The following is a 16,362-nucleotide window of genomic DNA, read 5'->3' on the forward strand; positions in this document are numbered from 1 at the left end:
GATGAGGAACTTTATCAAAAGCTTTCTTGAAGTCAAGGTAAACAATACCTATTGGGTCCCCCTTGTTCACATGTTTGTTCACCCCCTCAAAGAACACTAACAGGTTAGTGAGACAAGAGCTTCCCTTACAGAACCCATGCTGAGTCTGCCTCAATAGTTTTTGTTCATCAATGTGCTTACTAATTCTTTCCTTAATAACAGTTTCCACCAAATTACCCGGTGTTGACGTCAGACTGACTGCCCTGTATCTGGAACCCTTTTTAAAGATGGGAGTGACATTAGCTACCTTACAGTCCTTAGGAATGGAGGCAGATTTTAATGATTACATCTTTTTGTCAGGAGATCCACAAGTTCACATCTGAGTTCTTTCAGAACTCTTGGATGTATGCCATCCAGGCCTGGTGATTTATCAGTTTTTAAGTTGTCTATCAGTAGTAGGACCTCCTCTCTCATCCCCTCAATCTGACTCAGGTCTTTCAACACCCCTCCCGTAATCAGTGGTTCTGGAGTGGGCAAGCACTTCTCATCTTCCACAGTGAAGACAGAGGCAAAAAATGCATTCAGCTTCTCAGCCATTTCCCTATCATTCTTCAGTACTCCTTTTACCCCTTGGTCATCTAAGGGCCCCACTGCCTCCCTGGCTGGTTTCCTGCTTCTAATCTATTTGAAGAACGTTTTATTGTTGGTCTTTTATGTTTTTCGCTATATGCTCCTCATATTCCCCTTTTGCCTGCCTGATCACAGACTTGCATTTTATTTGCCACAACCTGTGTTCCCTTTTATCAGCCTCACTGAGCCTAGCTTTCCACCACTTAAAGGAATCCTTTTTACCTTTTACAGCTTCAAGCAGAACCCTGGCTGCAGCGCTCAACACTGGATCAGAGACAAAGCAAAAGGAAGTTACTCTATAAGCAGGACACCAAGTACTCAGACTTACTTCTAATTGAGCCTGCAGAGGATTGGGCTATAAGTCCCATTGCGTTCACTGGAACTTTCAGATAACTGTTTACAGGTTTGTTGTCAAAGGCTTTTATAGGTTCATTATGCAGGCTCCAAATAATTGGGATTATTTCCCAAACACAGAAAAGTAATTCATGTGTGTTCACAAAGTTATTCATATATTTACTTTCATACTGTGGAAAGCGACCTTGAGATAACATATGCATTTCTAGGAGAGATATTTGCTAGAAAATGTAATGCAGATTAAGCATTAGCGTTGCCAGTCCCCAGTGGGGTTTCCCCTGCTTTTGGGGCTTCTGCCCACCACCAACCAGCCAGCCAGCAAGTGAAACCCCACCCCCCAAACAGCCATGTCCGGGTGCAACATCCCTGACATGATGAATTCACCTGGAAGTGATGCCATCTTGTTGGGGATGTTGCATGTGGTGCTCTGGTTTGAGGGCAAAACTCTATGGTAAATTTGGCCTAAACCCATAGAGTTTTACCCTTAAGAAGAAGAGATTAGAGTTATACCCCACCCTTCACTACCCAAAGGAGTTTCAAAGTGTCTTACGATCTCCTTTCCTTTCCCTTCCCCACAACAGGCACCCTGTGAGGTAGGTGGGGCTGAGAGAGCTCTTTTGAGAACTGCTCCTGAGAGAACAGCTCTGAAAGAACTTATGACTGACCCAAAGTCACACCAGCAGCTGCATGTGGAGGAGTGGGGAATCAAACCTGGTTCTCCCAGATTAGAGTCTACACTCCTAACCAATGCTCCCTGTAAGCTGTGGAGTCTTGTGAGCAGAAATTCTTCTTTGTGAGCTACTGGCATTAAAGTTGTGAGTGAGCAATTTGCCTGCTGCATCAATTAGTTTGCTCTGGAACCCTCCTTCCTGAGCGAAGACAAATATGTGTGAGCTGGAGGCTAAAAAACTGTGAGCTAGCTCACACTAATTCAGTTTAGAGGGAACACTGCTCCTAACCACTACACCAAACTGGCTCCTAACCGCTACATCAAATGTGAGTATGAAATGGGTTATCCACAGTACTTGAAATCCACCTTTCTTCAAATTCTCCCATGTATAAATTTGCCACGCTGGGAGCAAACGCACTCCCCATGGCTACTCCCTTTACCTGCCAGAAAAAAAGTGTCCTGAAATTGAAAAAAACTTTTTTCAAAAATAATATCAATCAAATCTAACAAAAAAATGAGTTGGGGGAGGAGGGTTTCTCTTCTCTCCAGGACTCGAAGTAGGCATAACCTAGCTTCGTCGTGGGGGATTTTTGTATACAATGAACTTACATCTAAAGTAACAAGGGCAGCTCTGTCCGGGACTGGTAAACCCTCTATTTTGATAACAAAATCTCTTGTGTCTTTAAAGTATGTCAGAAGTAAATGAACAAACAGATGCAAAAAAGAATCTATAAATCTGGACAAGGGTTAAAAAATAGAGTCCGTGCCCGAGACAATAGGTCGACCGGGTGGTGGTGATCCTGCTTATGTGCTTTCGGTAAGGTGTAAAAGATAGGCACCTTGGAATGCAAATTAACAAGAAACTCAGCTGTTTGTGCCGAAATGTAATCAAAGGCTAATGCTTCCCTTAAAGGTAAAGGTTCCCTTGCTCGCAAGCCAGTCGAATCCGACTCTAGGGTTGCGGTGCTCATCTCCGTTTCAAGCCGAAGAGCCAGCGCTGTCCAAAGACATTTCTGTGGTCATGTGGCCGGCATGACTAAACACCAAGGCGCACGGAATGCTGTTACCTTCCCACTGAAGTGGTACCTATTTATCTACTTGCAATTTCTGCTAGGTTGGCAGGAGCTGGAACCAGAGACGGGAGCTCACTCCGTCTCTCTCCCTTACTGTAACCTTAATAATATTTAGAACTTCTTCCGTAGGATTATGATCTACCTGTTTATAAAACTCCTTATCTCCTAGTTGTCTCATTACTTCATACGTATAATCCTTAAGATCCTGTATTACCAAGGCTCCCCCCTTATCAGCATTTTTATAACGATCCCTTGATGTCCTAATATTTCCTTCAAAATATTCATTTGTACTTTTGTCAAATTATATGTAAGAGGGGAATGGTGCTGTTCTAAACGGCTTATATCCTCCATCACCTGCCTCTCGAACACAATAATAGAAGGATGGTAAACTGGTGGAATAAACCGAGACTTATTTCTACAGGGATTGATGTCTACAAAATTTGATTCCTCAAAAAAGACATTTTAATTTTAGAGTCCTTATTAGCTTAAATACATCTATTCTCATTTGGAATGCATTATACTTAGGGGTAAACACAAATCCTGGTCCGAAATTCAACACATCTGTTACTTCTCTAGTAAACCTCATGGTGGACAAATTAACCACTAAGTTATCTTCTTACCCCATTTGGATTGGTTGTACAAGAGATTCTCTCTTGCCCTGTTCTTTGTACGTCTGTCTAAAAAAGGTCTCCCCACAGACCCTTCCTCCCCAGAAGTTGTCGCAGAGTCTTCTGCCTCTGTAGTCTCCATTTCTGAGACCAGGTTAGAGAGTCCGCTCAAGACACCCGTTTAACTGGATTTGCACTGGGGGAACACCACTTGTACACTCTGTTCAATGCATAGTCCCTGTTGTCTCTTTCAAACTTCTTAAGCTTGGTCTCGTCCTATTCTCATAGGCTTTTAAATCCTCCTCCAATTCTTTCAGCTTACTCTCAAATACTTCCGGGCTCAAAGACCCTTTAAACCTATCTTCCATTTCTTTAATTTCTTTTTTCATAAGTTCAGCCTCCTGTGTTGCCTGGTCAATAATCAAGCACATGAGATCATAAGAACACTTGTTTGGGATCGCAATCCATTAGTTCTTGAATTCTTCTTTATGAAGAAACATGGCAGGCCCCTTCTGTAACCTTAACCCTCTAGGGATTAGATCAGAATTACAATACTCAGTAAGGGAAGGTGCATGTAGTGTCATTCTAATTTCCTTTTTACTTAAAAAATCAAATTGTGACCAATTTGATGGATTCCTATCTCCTCTCTTCAAGCCTGGTACATTGCCTAATATCCTACATCTTTCTTCTTCAGAAAAAGTCAACCTATGGTTTAATTGCGACATGATGCCCCAAAACTCAAACTACACAAAGATAGGGGGTTGCAGTTAGTATAGCAAATTCCAATGAAAATGGAAACTGCAATGCGTGCAAACAATGCTTGCAATTTGACAATATAATAATTGAACACTGAATAATTACAAAAATCCTTAACTGACATGAGGGCACATGCTATTGCATCATACCTCTGCATCTTCCAAGCCTTCCCCCAACGCAAACACCAGGGTCTCTGGGTCTCCCACAATTGCTATACCCCCCCCCTTTGCAAGCAGGGACAGGAATCTGCCTGTTCCTTTCCCTTCCCAGCAGCCAGGAGCTCTGTTTAGTTCTTCTGATAGCTCCTGACTGCCTCTAATGCAGCTATCAGATGCTTGGGTGCCAACTGCTTTCCTGGGGCTCTGGAAAATGGTATACCATATGCCACAGTATCAGAGTCCTTTGAATCCATCAGCAATCAATCTGTCTCACCCTTGAGATGCATCATATCTGGCAGAGTCCTGAAAACTAATATCAGGGCGGCAAGTCTTCATAGAGGGAGACAGATGATACATTTGGTGCCCCACCGCTGTGGAGACAGGCTACCCCAGCAAGTAGTGATCTCTCCAAGACAAAGGGACTCTTTACCCCTCTCAACGTTCAGATCACCCTTCTCCTGTTCAGAGAAGAACACCAGATCAAGAGTGTAACCTGTATAGTGTCTGAGGACTGAGACAGGCCCATGGTATCATGGAGATCATGATATCCTGAGCTGCCCCCAGCAGGGTAGTCTCAACAGGGATGCTGAAGTTCCCCAAGACAACCAGCCTAGGAATCTCCAACACCAGCTCCAAGACCAACTCCACCAGCTTAGGCAGGGAGCCAGCTGGGCAGCAGGGTGGGCAACAGAACAAAACAGCAACAGAATCCCAAACACACTCTCAGAAGTAGCAGAGTCCTGGACAGGGCACTGAGCCAGGGGAATAGAATCCTGATAGCCTCCAGTGACACCCCCTTCCTGCCCACCAGGCATATGCTAATGCATCAATTAGTACCTTGGGTGGCATAACTGGAAGAGGTTAATTCCTTTCCCCTCCCCCAGCCAGGTCTCAGTGACATGTGTCAGGTTAGCTCTCTTACTGACAACTAAATCCTGGATTAGTTGTAGATTTCCCAGGCTGGTTTCTTGCCTGTAACTGACCCAGCATTTAAAAACAAGATATTATAGCCCAGTGCATACAGCATCATCCTAGCTGTATGAACCAGAAGAAGCAACAGCCCACTAAAGTCTGCTGTTCCTTCTCCTTACCTGGCCTTTTCTTCTTCCACCACTGTATCTTTCCCCAAGCCTACATCCTATTGACTCTGGTTCATCTACTGACTGTGGCACCACCCTGCCCCGTTATGCTACCCCCCAAAAAAAACACATCCCCAGCCAGCAGATAACACAAGGACAACCAACCAAACTTTAAAGAAAACTGAACTCTGAAGCATCAGTTTGCTTTAACAAAAGATCCTTCCCAGACTGGAACCACGAATGAAAATCCCTTTGTCAAGCATCTCAAAAGAGAATTTCTCTGAGAGTCGTGGACAGGGCACCAAAGCAGGGGGATAGAATCAATTTATTCTTTTCCCTCAAGTACAGCATGTACAGAACTGTAAGGGAAATCCTGTTACCAAGCTTTACAGAAGTGTCCAATCAGTAACTCAGACTGGCAGATGAAGCAAACTATATTTTGTTGTGACAGATGAAAAGTAATGCACCATCCGTATAGATTAAGCTGTGATACTGCCACAGAGGATCCTTCACTCAGTGGTCAAGGCACTAGAGCTATGCATTAAGTTGGCCTTCGGCATCTTCAGTCCCTATGATAAAGGATGATGTGACAGAGTTTACATGCCCATAACACAGCTCCATGCTAGAGACTTGGCAGCACATTGACTGCAGCTGTTACATTCCAGCACAAGAAAGCCTTCTGAACCCACTACAGACTTTACCTCTATTCATGACCCTCCTTTTCCATTACAGTCCTAGCAGTCTCAGGTTTCTCCTTGTGTATGCGTCCATCTCTCATGGCTACACACACACTTTCACTAAAGCAAAAATGGCACACAATTTGTATTTTTAACAGTGCCGCAAGGAATCACTGGCATTGAAACTCCCAAGAAACTGTTTGGAAGCTTCCTTTAACTAGAACACTACAAGTTGGCAGGTGCTGAGAAAAATTAAGTTTTCATTTCCACGGTTCTGAGAAAGGGTCCCTCTAACACAGCTTGCTACAGCCCCCCACCCGTGACTGGGGGGGATTTCTCCTCCCACCAGGAGAAAAAAAGCTTTGAGGAAGTCTGTCCTCATTCTGCTTGCACTTTATGAACAGAGTTCTCCTTCCCTCTTGTGCATTAGTTACCACAGTCTGCAGTCTGAAGACACCACCATCTCATCCTACTGCCTAGCACTTACACAGATGCAGCATTACCTTTCCCTCTGCTTCCCTCTTGACTATTAGCACACTCATACTCTCATGTACAGACTGATGCATGCATTTCCATTTAGCTTCGACGAAGCCCACACTTTGCCACATTTCTCATGCTTTACAGCAATAGGTGCTTTTATAACAGCAAAGTCTACTGCAGTTATCACAGTCACAATTTAAGCATAAAGCTGCAGTATTAAAAGGAAATAAGAAGAGGAGATTGGATTTATACCTCGCCCTTCACTGCTCAAAGGTGTCTCAGAGCGGCTTACAAACTCCTTTCCCTTCCCCTCCCCACAACAGACACCCTGTGAGGTAGGTGGGGCTGAGAGAGCTCTTGACAGAAACTGCTCTTTTTCAAGGACTGCTCTTATCAGAACTATGGCTTGCCCAAGGGCATCCAGCCAGGTGCAAGTGGAGGAGTAGGGAATCAAACCTGGTTCTCCCAGATTGGAGTCCACGCACTTAACCACTACACCAAACTACCTCTGTTCTGGTTATGTAGAAAGTCTAAAGTTTGTTTCCAGCTGCCAAATACACAGAGATCCTCCCCCTCCACCCACCCCTTGTAGGCTAACAACCCCTATGCGGAAAGTCCCTTTCACTCTCCAAAGAAGCATTTCTCAGCATTGCACCACTAGGCTGGGATCAGCTCTACCTACTGAGTCAGGTTTGTCAGGTCTGGCAGCTGTTACAGGAGCAAGGGGACTCTGACCAAAAGAGGCAGCAGATCTAGTCACAAAGCTTTCCCCACCACTACACACACAATATTTCCTTCCCCGCAATACACCACAGACCATTTTCCAGCAGCAATGCCAAATTTGGGGGGGGGGGGGTCTCAAAGAGGAACCGCGACGGAGAGAGCGAGAAAGAAAGATTCAGTGGGAGGTAGGTGGAAAACTTTCGTTTTAGCGTTGCTCTCCAAAATGGGGGATGTGGCCCCGTCCGTCTCCCCCTCGCTCACAAGCCATTTCAAAGCACACAAACTGCTCTTAGCAACAGGGCTCACAGCAGGCCACATGGGAAGCCCCTGAGAAGGGAAAGAAATCGGCCAGCCACTCCGGTCCAACAGCTACAGGGTAGGGAGCACGGGAGGGGGGGGAAGGAACACCCGCACGGTTCAGTCGAGGTGCCCAGATTGAGGTGGACTACCGGGTAGCCAAAAGCATTCCCAGGCAAAGAGAGTCTCTCGACAGCTATCGGAGAGCCCCGAAACCTTTCCTGAAGCGCTACGAGAGAAAAAGAAAAAAGGAGAGACGTCTTCCTGAAGCCCGCGAAAGGAGGGGGGGGGGGGAAGCAAGAGCGGCCAACCCCTTTAGTGAAACCGGTTCCTTATCCACACTCGATCGCCTCCTGCCCTATCTCTTTGCTAGTAAAGCCGCCCTCAGGCGCAGCTCGCAGACTCCCACAACCCAACCCCAGCTCGGAGGGGGAAACGACCCCGGATTACCTGCCACAGAAGCGCGACAAAGAACCGCCGCGTTGGTAGACTAGTCCCCCTTGCGTGGCGTGCGAAAGGCAGTCGATGTGGCTTCGCCTCAGCTTGGCTTTGCTTCTCGGCTCCAGCTGCTTTGAGTTCTGGCCGGGAGGAGCCAGCAGCAGCAACGGCCAACCCCCTGGGGCAGCCCAGTGACGCCGCGCACGGTTAACCCTTGCCTTGCCTGCCTGCAAAAAGAGGGAGCGCCACCCAGCCTGGATGCAGATGCCCCGGAGCCAGGGGAGACAGCTGTCGTTTGACTTGGTGAGCTCTCCCCGGCTTTCGATGTTATTGATCAGGAACCTACCGTGTCCTCTTCAGTCTCTGGTGCTGTTTTATTAGCAACAGAGCGTACGGCTTCTTCACGGGGTACGTTTTTAGGCGCACACCCCTAAATCCTGTGCATTTTTCCGAAGTAAATCCGTGTTCAGGGAGGACGTGCAGTGGACTGCAGCCTTGCAGCCCGCCTCCTATGCCGCTGAAGTTTGCAAATTGAGATGATGAGTGTGTTTGGAAGCATACAGGTACAGTCATCAGAGACACCACGTTATCTGCAGGGTAGCCCTTTTCACACAAGGGGGGGGGGGGATGACGGCGGCAAGCACCGCCCCAGATGCTTAACACGGGGCTTATTCGCATGTAGTGTTTGGGAACTGTGCGTTTCCAAAATTCCTGATCGCCTGCCTGTACACGTACGATTTGTACCGAGTACAGCAACCAATCTAAGGAATGTGTGCAGGTCAGGGACGGAATTTCATTTCAGCCTGAGGTTTGGCAAAATATGGAATATGGGCTGATTTAGCCCTCAACTGCCACAGCCGAACATTCCGGCTTCCATTAGTTAAGATAGAATGGTCCTGAGAATATGCTCGGTAGGACGCCTGTAGTTTTCCCTTGCAAGTATAGGTTTCTGTTGGGGTAGCCCGATCCTCCTTGCCTCTCCCTGTTGCTCTACTTCAAAAAACGGTGGGAGATCCCTTCACAGAACTCTTGATGTCATGGCTACACAAAACTAGCAGTCTCTCCCCCACATTATGTGGAACTCCTGATTAAGAGAATGGTAGATGCAGCATTTCTAAGAATTCAAAACTATACACATTTTTTTGGACCTGAATGGCGAATCAGTGTGTGTGTGTGTGTGTGAGGGAGAGAGAACATTCATACCCTACCTTTCTTCAAGGTTCAGGTGGCTTACAATAATATTTTTAAACATTTTCAGTTAAAACCAAAAATAAAACAGCAAACCCAGCTCTCACCTTCCCCCATTAAAAGATGCCACCGTTCAAACAACCTCAAAAGCCCTGGCAAACAAGTTTGCAGTTGACACAAAATTACTCAGGATGGTACAAACCAAGGGTGACTTTGAAGAGCTCCAAGAGGATCTCCACAAACGGGGTGAGTGGGTGATAATGTGTCAAATAATGTTCAGTGTTGGTAAGTGTAAGTTGAATGCACATTGGGACACAAAATCCCAACTGCAAGTATAGGCTAATGAGGTCGGAACCTGCTGACATTGAGAGGGGGAAAGATCTTGGGGGGATAGTGGATAGCTCAATTAAAGTGTCAACCCAATGTGCTGCAATAGTGAAAAAGGCAAACTGTGTCAGGGATTATTAGGAAAGAAGAGAAGAAGAAGAAGAAGAGATTGGATTTATACCCAGCCCTTCACTACCCAAAGGAGTCTCAAAGCGGTTTACAAACTCCTTTCCCTTTCCCTTCCCCCTCCCCACAACAGACACCCTAGAGCAGCTCTGACAGAACTATGGCTTGCCAAAGGTCATCCAGCAGGTGCGAGTGGAGGAGTGGGGAATCAAACCCAGTTCTCCCAGATTAGAGTCCACGCACTTAACCGCTACACCAAACTGCCAACCAAACCACTACACCAAACTGGGGTTGAGAATAAAATGGCCAATATTGTAATGCCCTTGTATAGATCCTATGGTCCGACCTCATTTGGAATACTGTGTACATTTCTGGTCACCGTATCTCAGAAAGGCCATGGCAGAGCTGGGAAAAGTGCAAAGGAGGGCAACCAAGATGATTAGGAGGCTGGCGCACCTTCCTTATGAGGAAAGGCTGAAGAGTCTGGGACTTTTCCGTTTAGAAAAAAGATGACTAAGGTGGGTTTATAAAATTATGCATGAGGTGGAGAGAGTTGACAAAGGGAAATTTTTTATCCCTCTCGCAAAATACTTGAGGGCGTACGATTAAGCTGATGAGCAGTAGGTCTAGGACAGACAAAGGGAAATACTACTTTACACATGGAGTGATTAAAATGTGGAATTGACTGCCAGAGGATGTAATGATGGCCACAGGGATAAACAGCTTTAAAAGGAGATTAGATAGATTGATGGAGGATAAGTGTATTGATGGCTACCCATGGTGACCGAGGAGAACCTCCACATTCAGAGGCACTGATCTTCTAAATCCCAAAGTCAGAAGACAACATTAGGGAAAGCCTTGGCCTCTATGCCCTGTTGTTGGCTGTCCAGAGGAACCGGTTGGCCACTGTGTAAGACAGGATGCTGGACTAGATGGACCACTGGACTGATCGAGCAGGGCTCTTCTTATGTTCTAGTTCTTATTGCATTAGCAATAGCTACCAGTTTGCTTCTAGGCACAATTCAAACTGCTTATTTTTACCTCTAAAGCCCATCTTTTCCTGTACAAACCCACCTACCCATTAAGATGTTCCCTGTTCTGTGTTCTTATTTACAGAAGGAAGGTGAGTGAGCACCACAGACAGGACCTTTTAAGTAGGCACACTGACTGGAGAACTTCCTCCCCACAGAGGCTTATCTGCCACCAGGCTTACCAGCTTTTAGGCAGGAGGAAGACATTTATTCTGTAAGTCAGGGAGTTTTAGTGAGTATTTTATCCACTGCTATCATTTGCTATTTAAAGTTTTGTGGGTTGTCATACCTACTTTCAGTTGTATGTGTTTAAGTTGCTATTTCTTACGTTATATGGCTGCTGTTTTATGGTTATTTGCCTGTAAATTTTCTCTCTTGCTTTATTGTCTTATGTTGTTTGTATTGTTTGATTTGATCTTTGATGTAAGCCACCTTGAATACAAAATAGAAAGGATATAAATATTACTGGATCCTATGGCTCTTTTTTTATGCCTCTTCCAAATCATTAGTTTGGCTCCATTCTTTGTCTTTCTGTTTTTCCTCTTGAAAGAACTTGCAGACTAGTTTCACTTACTTTAAGGTGCAATTCTGTGCACAGCTATAATAAGTTATATTCAAATCTGTAAGACCCTGATCTGGATAGCTCAAGCTAGCCCAATCTTGTCAGATCTCAGAAGCTAAGCAGGGTCGGCCTTGGCTAGCTTTCGGAAGGGTGACCTCCAAGGAATACCAAGGTCATAACACAGAGGTAGGCAATGGCAAACCACCTCTGAAACACCTCTTGCCTTAAAACAAGTCTAGCTTACCAGCTAGTGGTGCATAACCCTAAAAAACTAGAACTTCTGGCTGTCAGACAATCTTAGGATCTCTTAGCTATACTACACACAATGCCAGATAATGATGCTGATGCTGATACTTCCTTTTGAGTAAATGTGCATGGCATCAGATTGCAAGACAGTGGTGCCAAAAATCTTGCTTGGGAGAAATTCCCTTTGAAATCAATAGCAGGACTTACATATGAATGGGTCCATTCTTTTCTTTTTTTATGGCCCCCCGTAGGGGATTTTTTATCGCATTTTCTCTAAACTACAATGAAATTAGAGAGGGGAATCTACAATCTATGGGAGAAAGTAAAGAAAAACCACTAAAAACCCAAGAGATGGTGGTCATACATAATGCTTATGAAATTAGCTTTTAGCTCTAAGTTCGGTTAAAGTTCATTGGATGTGGTCAACAAACATGGTCTTCATAGATAATAAACACACAAACACCAACACATCTGTCTTCTTAAAAAGCAATCTAAGAAATGATTAACAAGTATTATAACGGATTCTAGGGACTGTGATTACTCATTTTTTGTCCTTTTTCTTTCTCAAATGTTTTTGGGGCTGCCGCCCCAAGTTTAGAATCTGAGTCCTCATCAGAAGATGCCACTGCTCCTTCTTCTTCACTTCCCATTCGTGCTGTTGCCTTCATCCTCATCTTCTCTTGCTGAACGATTATAATGCTGTAGAAACTCACATGCCTTTTCAACAGAGTCAATTCTTTCCTTTTTATCTTTAAATTTGAAGATTATGCCTTCAGGCATGATCCAGCTATAGGAGATGTTGTTTTTCTGTAGGAATAAAGTGAAGTCTCTAAATTTCTTTCTTTTCTTTCTTATTTCAAATGGAATGTCCTTCATAAATTTTATTTCTTTGTTGAGTGTCAAAATTTTGGTGCAATGACATGACTTGTTCCAGCAAAGGGTGCAACGCCTCATTCAGCATCTTTTGGAGATCTGTAACTGTGTCCTGTCTAGGGACAGAACTTGCTGGACTGGCACTTCCGGCAAGAGGCTTCAGTTTCGGTAGCTTATCTTTCTCCTCCCTCCTTGGAGGTGCCATGTTAGAGAATGTTTACTTTTTGGAAAAGTTATCAAAGTCCTCAAAGTCCTTAAAAAAACTTGGTAAGTTCTTATGAGCTTTTTATTTCCACCCACTTTGTTTAGATAGCCTGCTCCCCCCTTTCTCTGCTGAAAAATGTTTGCTTATTTTCTTGTCAAGGGGGAATTCTCTCCCCCCCCCCGCTTCCAGAGGGGAGAGCTTTTGGCTAGTTTTCTGGTGTTTTTACTTAGACTTGACTCACATTTCAATGATGAAATTGCTTTTAGTCTCAGTCACTTGGCCACTAATTGCTTGTTCCGGTGTGCGTCTCTAGTTCCACTCGGGGAAGCTCCACGGCGGGATCTTCAGGGCATGGAACAGCCCCCCTTCACCGGGCAATCACCGTAGGAAGGGCTCTCCTAGCGCCTCATGGCTGGGAGCCCTTCGCAAGGGCTCTGGGGTAGGTGTGGACAATCACACCCCCTCCCAGCAGCAGGCTTTGGTGTGTGTCTCTGGAGCTCTGGGAGAATGCAACCGCCATGGCGAGCACCAAAAAGTCTCATGAATGGATCCATTCTGTCCAACCGGCTTACAGCCAGGTAGAGCACAAACCAGATAACATTAACACTTCACATTTCATTGATTTCAATGGAAGACAGTTGTGCATATTCTTAAACTTTCCCATTGATATAAATTATGCTTTTATTAAGATCTTTACTTAAATTAATAACATCTATATATCTAATTCCAACAGAGGGCGTGTTGTGCGGATACTTATTTCCACTAACAGGAAGCTCACTCTGCCCCAACAGCTTTTCCTACATAGTCAGTATACTTCCTGTGTCTGCAGAAAAATCCAAGAAGTAAAAAAATCCCCCTCCAGGGACGGCTGAATTTCCCCCAATACCTTTTGAAATGGCCTCTGCAGGGTTCTAACTCCAGGCATCAACGGTGAGATAGAGATTAGAACGTTCGAGGGGGGGAGGCGTCTAACTGGCTCTGTGAGTCAAAGGGTGGGGGAAGGGCCCTTTCCAGGCCTCTTTTGGCCTTTCAAGGAGGGAGGGAGGAAGGGAGCCGTGGGGCCTGGCCTCACAAGAGTTGCCAGTGCCAGGCTGGGGGATTTCTTGAGATTTTGTGGAGGGCTGGGTTTGGGAAGGGAGAGGCCTCAGCTGGGTATAATGCCACAGAGTCCACCCTCAAAAGCAGCCATTTTCTGCAGGGAGACAGACCTCTGCTATCTAGAATCCAGTTGTAATTCTGGGGGGTCCCCAAGTCCCATTTGGAGGTTGGCAACTCTAGGCCTGGCAGTTGTCTAGGGTTGCCAGGTCCCCCCTGGTTTGCATTACTCACCTAGTCTCGGCTGCTTGCTACCATTCATCAGCAGCCACCCTATGAAAGCCAGTGAGGTGCAGCAGTTAGAGCTTCAAAGTAGGGTCTGCAAGACCCAGGTTCAGATCCTCATCTTGCAGTGGAAGCTGGCTGCGTGATTTTGGACCAGTCACATATTTCAGCCTAACCAACCTCACAGGGTTGTTGTGCAGATAAAAAGGAGGAGGGAATAATGAAAGCTGCTTTGGTCCCCACTGTGGAGAAAGACTGTAATTTTCCTAGGTAGAGGCTGGTGGTGGAGATGAAAAGCAGAAGACAGAGAGGCAGATAAAGGTAAACTGGCTGTTAAATAAATAAATAAATAAATAAATAAATAAATAGGGTTGCCAACTCCAGGTTGGGAAAATCCTGGACATTTGTGGGGTGGAGCAGAAAAAGAGAGAGAAAGAGTGATGAAGTGGGGAGGCAGAAAAACAGTGAGAAAGATGACAGGTCAGAAAGAGAGAGGAAGTCACATGCATGGAGGAGAAATAGAGAGCAAGAAAAGGGGGGCAGAGGGGAGAAATAGTGTGAGAGATTCCATTTCCTTCTTTAAATGCTGCTTTTTTGGTGATTTCTCATTCCAAAGATGCTTAACATTAGGATGTTAAGGTATCCATCCTTGAATCTCTCATTCCAAAGTAGTCCCATCTTACTTAAATGGCCAGACTCCAGGCTACATTATGAAAATTTCTGATTCTTACAGAGATTTATGCTGTTAGAATGGTCAGATAGGGTGGAGGGGGGTGAGCCTCATACGACTCTGAAACTCCATGGGGATGGAGGATCATTTAGGATTGTCTTAGCACTTAATGGATCCAGTTATTTCCTGGTGGCTTGGGAGTAGGGTTTAGATGCATCCTGATGACACGGCTGGCAGTCCTCTTAAAGCCTTAATCTTCCTCTTGAATGGGGAAATTATCCAGGTAGATGACACTATTGCTCCTAGATGTTCTCACTCACTGAACAGAAGCCATTTTTCCTCAATCAATGACACTGTTTAGTTTACTGAGCAAGTGGGCCAATGAAATGGTCACAGAGCACCACTGAGCAACAACTTGAACCAACAAACCACAGTTCATTGTAGAGCCTACTCTATGGTATCTTCCATACAGGGACAGGATCTTGCAGTTTTCCCACTGCTGGTGCAGTTGCAGATAAAGTACAGCAGCAAGCCTTCTGTATGGCAGATTTCCTGACAGTTTCTGTGCTTCAGTCCTTTGGAAGTGGCCACCCTCCTTCCCCTGGGCCACCAGGGCTTTTGCCATTTAACACACACACACACACACACACACACACACACACACACACACACACACAAAGAATTGGCATTAGAATATTGTTACATCAGTATACCATTGAAATGATACCATAGAGTTTTTGGCCAGAATGCTAGTGAGTCGATGCACAATGTCCCCAGTGTGATGACATCACTTCTGTGTGATGTCATCATGCTGACCATGTCGATGTGTGATGGGCCTCTTGGGGGGTCTTCCCCCACTGGCCAGCTGGCTGGTAGTGGATTGGATTCCTAAAGACTGGGGGATCCCCTAGCCAGCCTGGGGGTCTGACATCCCAAATAGGGTTACCAGGTCCATCGGACCAGCCAGCGGGGAATGGGGGTGAACTTATCAGGAATGGGGAGGAAAGAAGCTGGAAATAAACACGACGTGCTTACATCACCAGGAAGAGGAGAAGAAGAAGAAAGAAGAAGAAGAAAGAAGAAGAAGAAGAAAGAAGAAAGAAGAAAGAAGAAAGAAGAAGAAGAAGAAGAAGAAGAAGAAGAAGAAGAAGAAGAAGAAGAGATTGGATTTATACCCCGCCCTTCACTTGGAGTCTCAGAGCGGCTTACAAACTCCTTTCCCTTCCCCTCCCCACAACAGACACCCTGTGAGGTGGGTGGGGCTGAGAGAACTCTGACACAAACTGCTCTTTCAGGAACAGCTGTGCCAGAGCTTGTGACTGACCCAAGGTCACAACAGCAGGTGCAATTGGAGGAGTGGGGAATCAAACCCAGTTCTCCCGGATTAGAGTCTGCACACTTAACCACTACACCAAACTGGCTCTCAGGTACATGACAAGTGATGTAGGCATGTCAGGGACATCGGGGGTGACACTCTGGTTTGTGGGCAAAACATCTTTGGTAGAATTAGCTTCTACTATAGAGTTTTCCCCAAAAACTAGAGTGTCCCCCGCCCTGATATCACCAGCGTGCCTGTGTCACTTCTGGCTTCTTGCGCGTTTGGGGAGTAATGGGAGGGAAGAGGAGTGCCTAAAACCAGGGGACCCCTGCCCCCACCAGGGAGTCTGGCATCCCTTTGCACAAATGAACCACAATGCTGTGGAGAAATGGGAAAAGTTCACTTTCCAAAAGCGCTGAACTTGGGGCAGATGACCTGTGTAGAAGACACCTAAGATAGAGGTGGTAACAAAGCTTACTTCTGTGCGATCATTCCATACAGACCAAGTTGTTCAGCAGAACTGTGTTACAATGGGCCAATTATACCAGGGTCAGAAAAGGGAGTCAGAGGAACC

General features: G+C 45.6%; 1 protein-coding gene across 1 annotated transcript in view; it reads right to left on the bottom strand.

Moving 5' to 3' along the window:
- Positions 1 to 8,032, bottom strand: part of CD82 (CD82 molecule) — an 89,045-nt gene extending 81,013 nt beyond the window's left edge. The window contains exon 1 of the mRNA XM_015426138.1: positions 7,935 to 8,032. The gene's annotated coding sequence lies outside the window, so the exon portion shown is untranslated. The remainder of the gene's footprint in view (positions 1 to 7,934) is intronic.
- Between the last annotated feature and the right edge of the window lie 8,330 nt (positions 8,033 to 16,362).

The sequence above is a fragment of the Gekko japonicus genome, unplaced genomic scaffold (assembly GCF_001447785.1).
Source record: "Gekko japonicus isolate JY-2015 unplaced genomic scaffold, Gekko_japonicus_V1.1 scaffold171, whole genome shotgun sequence".
Classification (NCBI taxonomy): Eukaryota; Metazoa; Chordata; class Lepidosauria; order Squamata; family Gekkonidae; genus Gekko; species Gekko japonicus.